At 42.3% G+C, this 7,959-nt stretch overlaps 1 protein-coding gene across 5 annotated transcripts in view; it reads left to right on the top strand.

The window, feature by feature from the left end:
• Sgcd (sarcoglycan delta) overlaps positions 1-7,959 on the top strand; it is a 973,571-nt gene that overhangs the window by 568,809 nt on the left and 396,803 nt on the right. The window contains exon 1 of one of the 5 annotated variants that reach the window (XM_031353946.1): positions 1,004-1,270. The exons of the other annotated variants lie outside the window; for them this stretch is intronic. The gene's annotated coding sequence lies outside the window, so the exon portion shown is untranslated. Of the gene's footprint in view, positions 1-1,003; positions 1,271-7,959 lie in introns of those variants that run through there. 5 annotated transcript variants of the gene reach the window in all.

Raw genomic sequence — 7,959 nt, 5'->3', positions numbered from 1 at the left:
AAAAAAAAAAAAAAAAAAAAAGAGGAAGGAGGAAAGAGAGGAAGAGAAAAAAATGTTGATGCATGTGATTTAAATGTTAACACAAAACAAAACAACAAAACTCACACACCAAATGTTCCTCTTTAACCTGTTTTCTGGGACATTAACTTGAAAACTTTGCTTTAGCTTATTAGATACAGGTAGCTTCCCTTTGTGAGCACACGTGTTTTGAGATTTGTCTCCTTTTTTATGATAGGAAAGAGAAAATGTCAAAGGTAGACCACAACACCCAGCAGGAGGTACCCAGAACGTCTTGAGGGAATGCTACCCAGGAAAGAGAAAATTACAGCTGCACAGATGTAGGATGCATTCTGGTCCCAGGTTCTTCCGTTTTCCTGTCACCTTAACAGAGTTGTCACAGCATGTAAAACTTTACAGCCAGTACCATGTCACCTGCACAGCTTTAGAGCAAAAAGTATCAGAAGTGTCTGAGGAAAATAATTGCATTATTTTTAGTTGCTGCAGAGATAGATGCAGCAGGAATCAGGTGGAGAAGGCAACCTGGGAGAACGGAACTGGAAATGCTAAAAATACTGCTTCCCCAGCAACTGAAATTTTAAGGAAAAACTTAGGAAGGGCCAGAGAGGAAGATGGAGTTAGAATTTATATCTCTTAGCTGCAGTGGGTTTGTTAGTAAGATCGGGAAGAGGGAGCACAGGGGCCTTACCCCAGGCAGTGGGGGATTCCACATTCCATGTGGAACAGGCAAGATACAGAGAGACAATGTTGAACTGGGGCTGAGTGAGGGACGGGGGGGTGGGGGGGGGTGACATGTCTGCATCTAGTATCCAGGGCAAAGCCTGTGTAGAGAATGGCTGGGAAATCCTATTTCTAGAAGCAGCCTTCTTTCCGTGAGCCCAGCAGACAGAAGCCATGAGCGCTGTTGCAAGAAAGCAAAGCTGTGTTTGACACACGTGTTTCCCATTGATATCTGGAGACAGCCCAGTAGCTGGGAGTCGGCTTGACAAAACCCGGATCGAAGTAAAGGCAGAGTAGGGTTTCAAAGCAGGCAGTGAGAGAGCGGGAATGCTGTTCAGGAAATTCTTCAGGCATGGGCAGGGACTTGGCTGCAGTTGTGCGGCTGGAAAATCTGACTGGGGCAGCTCCTGAGCACAGGCAGGGCCTGCTCACAGGGGCGGGCTGAGTGGCCGCCGCCTCCATCAGAGCCTCTCAGCTTTCCCCAGGACCACGGGGGACTCTCATCCGCCACTCTGTGAAACAGACAAGAGAGGTAGGGGACTGAGCAGCTCTTGCCTTACCAGCCTAGCTTCCTGAGCCCTGTCTGCTGTTTGTTCACAAACACTGGGGGGGTTCAGGGATGGGGAGAGGCCGCATGTATGTGTGAGTGAACACATTTCAGCCCCCATCACCTGGGCAGAGGGACTGGTGGTGCTTCTCGGCTTTGTTTGTCCTCAAAAGGCTCTTAAGATCTGAGTTTCAGCAGCGCTCAGGCACTTTAGAAAGTTAGCACTGCACAGCCAACAGCACTGAGGAAGGAAAAGTGTATGGATTCCTGTGTTGTCACCCTGTTTCAGCGGTATGGAAGTCTCCCTTTCTGCTTCACGGGACACTTGATTGACTGCAAAGCTAAACTCCGATGAAGAGGTTCTCCTTTTCAATGCTTCAAGGATTTTAAAAGGGGGTGTTTCAAGCAGGAAACTGTTCTCTGCTTTTGAAAGGAATCAGAGTTGGAAGTTTTTATTTTGGAATACACTTTTCTTTCTTTTCTTTTTCTTTCTTTCTTTCTTTCTTCTTTTTTTTTTTTTTTTTTTTTTTTTTTTTTTTTTTTTTTTTTGTAGGAACAGATGTGTGTAAGGCTTCCTGGTGTTTAATTCTCATATGTGACTTTGACTTTCTTATGTGAGATTTGAATAGCAGTAATGTATTTGTGTAGTAATATGCTGGCTTGCTATTCTGCTTTGGTAAGCAATCCCCTTTTTACTCGGAGGAAGAAATAACCTGTAGTTTAGTAAATGCTTCTGTATTTTATAACAGATAAAAGAGCAATACCAGAAAACAGTCATTTATTTTTTGAAAAATCATTGTTAAAAATAGAGACAAATAGTGAATGTTTTATCGACTACTCCATTTTATTTTCACCTAACTAAAAGTAGTGCATTAAAAGTATTGACTAATTTTTAGCAGAAGAGAATCTTGACTTTCCTCTTCAATTTTCGTTCTTTCTCATACATATGCCCTATATTGTAATACATATAATAGCCTTCCTAAGACTACTATATTACTGCTTTCTGTGTATCTATTTAGAAGACAAGCCATGCAGTGCTACTGTCTTTAAGAGCTTGGCTCAGCTCAGACAAGTTTGAACTACAGCTCATCCATCCTGTTTTAGGGCTACTTGGTGATCAGTCCATGGCAAGTCCAGAGGGGACTTGGGCAAGAGCCTGCCTAGGGAAAACAGAGGAAAGGGTGGAGTCTTTGAAGACTAAGTCATTATCAAAGAGCCACTAGACCTTATGAGTGTTCTCTTAGAAAACTGGATGAGTTTAAATCAGAGTCCTGAACCTCTCTAACAGGCCATTGTTAGTACTGAATGGTGAGGGGGAGGAGTAGAAGGTAGATGTAAGGATGTCTCACTTTCTCCAGTCCTGGACCTAAGAGGAGTAGACAGATGTCCATGCTGTTGATACAATTTTCAGATTAGCACCTGGTACTTACTTTCCTCAAAGTTTTGATTTTGGAGGATGGAATAGGTTATGACTCTCTCAGTCTGGAGCGGTGGTTCACACATGTTTTCCTTATTAACTTCATCTTTGTGTCAGGAGGGGTAGAGTTGGGTAGGGTGGGGTGGGTGGGGCAGCTTAAAGAATTTCAAGACTCCCTACAGTCGAGGGAGGGCAGTTAGAAGTCAAGATGGACCATGGCTCTATTTTCTGGTGCCCGGGCAGATTAGTAACTAAGCTGAACCACAGCCAAGCACCCAGCGCCAGTAACAGAGACAGAGAGTGATCTGGAATGTCATTCCCCTCTAAATTTAGTACGTGTCAAGCTTTCTGCAGAAAGAGGCGTGACATAGCAACTCCGGGTTGCAAGATTGAGCGGAGCAGTGCCCAAACTGGGAAGAAATTCTGTAGTTTCTCTTTTCAAAAGAGAGAATCTCAAACTCTCTTGTAATTTGAAAGGAGGGGTCAGGGGAAGAAGAGGGCAGAGAAAAAGAAATCTGGTACAGAGGTGGATCCAGTAAAGACAGAGCTAGGCAAAATGAACATGGGGCACAGTGGGAGATCTCTGCACAGGAAGCTAGCACACTTAATATAATTCACCAGACACTATGCTGCTGGCCTCCACGTGACGGTAACTCACATCCTCAGTGCACAAGGCTGTTTTACCTTCCTCACAAGGAGAAACATTATGGTCAGCCTGCCTTGCAGTGCCTTCTGGAAGTAATCAGAAGGCACATTTTGTAAGAATAGCATTACCCAGAGGGCTCAGATTTCCAAAGCAGGAGAGAACAGGCTCCTGAGGCCTTATTTTAGCCTGTATTCCTTGCCGAGCTATTCCTGCAGGAACACTGAGTGAAGGGACCAGGTGGACATGAGCAAGTCTCTACTGGAATGAAGCTATTCCAGTCTCTTCTAGACCTACTTTATTAAAACAAAGTTTTGATAAAGATGATCATGCTATGTTTGCTTTTTTAGAGCAAAAAAATGAATGTTCTTATTTTTTTTTTCTTCAGAGATATAGGACTGACAGAAGATTTTAATAGATACTGAGATATAAAGGTTGCCTAGAAGACAGGTAACAGAGACAAAGACATGACACGTGAGGTGGAAAGAAAGAGAATAGAAAATAAATTAGAAGATAGATAGGTAGATAGATAGATAGATAGATAGATAGATAGATAGATAGACATCACAGAGAGAAATGTTAGGTATGTATATTGGTCCAGAAAGATATAGAGATAGAGAAAGGAGATGAGTGATAGACTACATTCATGATAGATGTTAAAATAAATAGAAGACAAATAAACTAGGTAAGAATGCATAGGGAGATAATCAACAGACAGAAAAGAGGGAGGGCAGAGAGATGATAGGTAAATAGATTGGTATCTAGATTCAGAGACATAGATTATGGAGAGAGATGTTAAGTAGATGGTAGAAAAGATAGATGATAGATATATAGAAGGAATAGTTAAGGAGATACATAGAATTGATAGCTAATTGGTGACAGATCCAATGATGGATAGGTAGGTGATGGATGACAGACAGATAGTTGATAGATTTATTATGCAAATTGTCTAATAACAATATGAAAGCCAAGAACCGCCATGACATTAGTCAATCTGCTGTTGGAGCCCCAGAAAACGGGGTGGTATCCCTCAAAGGGGGTGTCCATTGGCAAGTATAACTCACAGACTGAGACCTAGAGATTGTTTTTGAAACAGGAGAGGGAGTTCCAATGGGAGCTTTACTAATCTAAACTTGAGAATCCAAGGGCCCACATCCAGAGAATTAGATGTTTGCCAACAGAAGACATTCCTGAGAAATGCTGTTCCTGACAAGTCTGGCGTTATAGAACCTGCAGGCAACTGGAAAGGAATGGCTTTGGAATACTCTCTTCTGGTAAAGCCTAGATGCATTATTTTATTCTATATGTGGGGATTTCCAGGAGATTTCATGGGAAAAGAAAGTTTGAGAGCTTTGTCAGTGAAGACTGCACTTAGCCCTCAGTTCTTCAAACCCTCCTTGTAGTAATTTAAGCCTTAATGGGATTGTTTTCATCCACACAGTTGTAGAGCAGACTTCTGAACCCAGGGAACACTGGGGCAGGGAGCATTGCTTCCCCTACTCCCAACTACTTCCATGTAGACTTTATATATATATATATATATATATATATATATATATATATATATATATATATATTTATCTCTATGTGTTGTCCACAAGAAGGAAAGTAGTAACAGATGATGAAGGGAAATTATTTGTCCTCCAGACTTCTTTTAATCAGGAAGGAATAACCTTATTATAGTCTCACCCTGATGCCTGAAAGCACATTGGCAGAACTGGGGTCAGGCACTGGCCCCATGGAGTAAGGCTGCAAGGACTATAGTTGGCCAGTCTTTCACTCTCCAAGACTGCACTAGAAATCGTAAGCTAAGGTAAAGGTTTTTTGACTAGTGATATGAAACTGAGTATTGTTAGCACCTGAAAATAGGGAGAGAGTCTGTGACAAGGGTCACAGATAGTATTGAGCACAGTTCTTGACATTAAAGAAGAAGAAGAAGAAGAAGAAGAAGAAGAAGAAGAAGAAGAAGGAGGAGGAGGAGGAGGGGGAGGAGAACCAGATACATTTGAACTAATCATTTCTTTTGTTAAAAAGACATAAGTTCTAAGACCAGAAAGAGAATTACTTGCTTAAGAAGCACAGGCAATCTAGCACACAGGCAGTGTTTCTGGGTTCCTGACACCAAGTCTGAGTTATGAGAGTGATCTAGGTGTTCTTGCTTAGTAATGATGCCTAACTACACTTTAGAAGCCATATTAGACAGAAAAACATTATACTTGGGTCTAAGTAAGAAAAGACACTTCAAAAGCCACCAATGCCCATAGCTCTCAAACCCTACCAAATCTGAAATGAAAGTTGGAGAATTCTCAGTTCTAAAAATGTCTCACCCTTAGGTTTTGTCCAATCCAAGTCAAAGAACAGGTCAAGAGTAGGGCTTGTGAAATACCATTTTGACTTTTGCCTACTGCAGAAATCCTAGTATAGCATTGGTGGCAAATGCCAGAGAGATATGACACAATGTCTCACAATGTCTTGAGTGACAGCTTCACTTGCTCTACTGTGAGGCAGTTTGGGGGCTGTTTTTTTCTTTAAGCATGAGCAAGACAAGCCCAATATGCTTCTGTGCACCGTGGAGCTCATTGTCTTCTTCATGCCTCTGAAGCCACATATGATGGTGATGGTGGAAGTTAACATAGTCATGGGCTTTGAAAGTAGAATAAACATTGGTGTAGAAATCTCTGTAAGGTCTCAGCTCCAATCTTTTCTGGATCTCTCAAGATAGAAGGCGTCAAAGGTTCTTTGCAGTTTCTCAAAACCTATAATTTATGCAATCTCAAGGGGGCACACCCCTTTTCAAAGTAACTCTTCATCCTCTTTCCCGAGTCTGAACATCGTGAAATATTTTATCCATCTCTCCATCCATTTATTGTCTTTATCCTCTCCTGTAATGTACGAATTAACCTCTGTTTGACAAAAGAAAAAATATTTTTGTGAACTTTACTCGTCATCCAAGAAAGAAAGGGAGTAGATGCTAGGGAGAAGGGAGTACAGCAAATAAATAAGAGAAGATGAAATGACCATGTCATAGCTAGAGAGGAGTAAAGCTGAGAATTGGGTTCAGGCTCCATTAGGATCCCAACTCTGTGACCTTAGCCACCATTCACTATCAAACCTGGCCCCAATTCCTAGTCTTTAAATGGACTAAGATAATGTCTGCCATATGATGTGTTGTGAATACACATACGGTAAAGTCCTCTGCAGAGAAAACATTTACAGATTTAGGCATATGTGTAGTTAGCATTAACTATTGTGGCATCAGGTAAACTGAGAAGAAACTAAATAATCAGTAATGATAAAGACAATCAGGCCAAAAGAGAAGGCTGTGACTGAGTTGCTCAGCTTCCATTCTGTGTGCATTTCCTTTCCATAGCTCTGCAGGCTCCACTGTCCCTGTCACTTCACCTTTGCTGCCACTTGGAAAGGTGACTGTCTTCATTATTGCTTCTGATTCCTGTTGGCAAATGTGAGCCACCTCCTCTGAAGGAAAACTTGTAAGCTCTGGCCCCTGACCCGACTCTCAGCTGTGCCTGCAGAACTCACAGAAGACCGTGTCACCATGGTTCACTTCATGTATAAATCCTGTGAGATTGCTTTGGTAGCAGCTCTTTGCTGATGGTTGTGATGCATAGGGGCAGGGTGAATAGGTGGCTGTGGACACAGATGCTTTATTCTTCTTATTTTAACCACTACAGCAATGGTGCCTATTAAAGCAAGCACAATTCCCTAATAAAGACAATACTGCCAAGGATCAGAGAGAGAGTCCCTCTCTGTACAAAGCACATTTCCAATTCCTCCGATAGGATCAGACTCACTTGTGAATGTCCTGTCTTCCACAGGATATGTTTTGAATGCCTGGAGGCCCTGCCACTACTTGCCAAGGTTGAAGTGGTCAGCCACTAATTCTGGCTTTCACTGAGCTCCGAGTTAATAAGTAGCAGGGTGAGCTACATTCTTCAAGCAGATCCTTAGACAGTGTCCCGCTATAATAACTCTGACTGGGGTTGTGGAAAAGACTGGTAAAAGACACTTATCTGGGAGCAGAGCTGCACTGGTCTTCGATTCCAGTCATGAGGCTGTCTTCTCCCTTCTTTTTCGTTAAAATCGTTCTGGCTCTTTCCCTTTATTGCTTTATTCAGTGCCACCATTACATTTCAGCTGTGTTTTCTCTCTTGTCAAGTACCCGTTCATCACAGTCACCATCTGCTTTGCTCTAACAAGCAGGGTGCAAGTAAGGGGTGAGTCTGGACAGTGTAACTTTCACAGTACCGTGACAAACATTGGTTCCAACCTGGACTGTGTACTATAGAAAATATAGTAGCCTCACTATATGAGAAAGCTGCCCACGATACATTATACACTGAGGATCCAAGTAGAAGACCTCAAACCAGCAATCCATGTGCTATCCTATGAATCATTTTCACTCACATGATTTTGCTTTGCTTTGATTTGTTGAAAGTGGGTCCTAACTCTGTAAACCAGGTTGTCCTTAAACTCCTGATGCCTGCCTAGGCTCCCAAGTGCTGGGGTCATGGCTGTGTATAGCCATTGTCTTAGTCAGGGTTTCTATTCCTGCACAACATCATGACAAAGAAGCAAGTTGGGGAGGAAAGGGTT

This window comes from Mastomys coucha, unplaced genomic scaffold, assembly GCF_008632895.1.
Source record: "Mastomys coucha isolate ucsf_1 unplaced genomic scaffold, UCSF_Mcou_1 pScaffold5, whole genome shotgun sequence".
NCBI lineage: Eukaryota > Metazoa > Chordata > Mammalia > Rodentia > Muridae > Mastomys > Mastomys coucha.
This window is presented reverse-complemented; position numbering and strand designations above follow the sequence as displayed.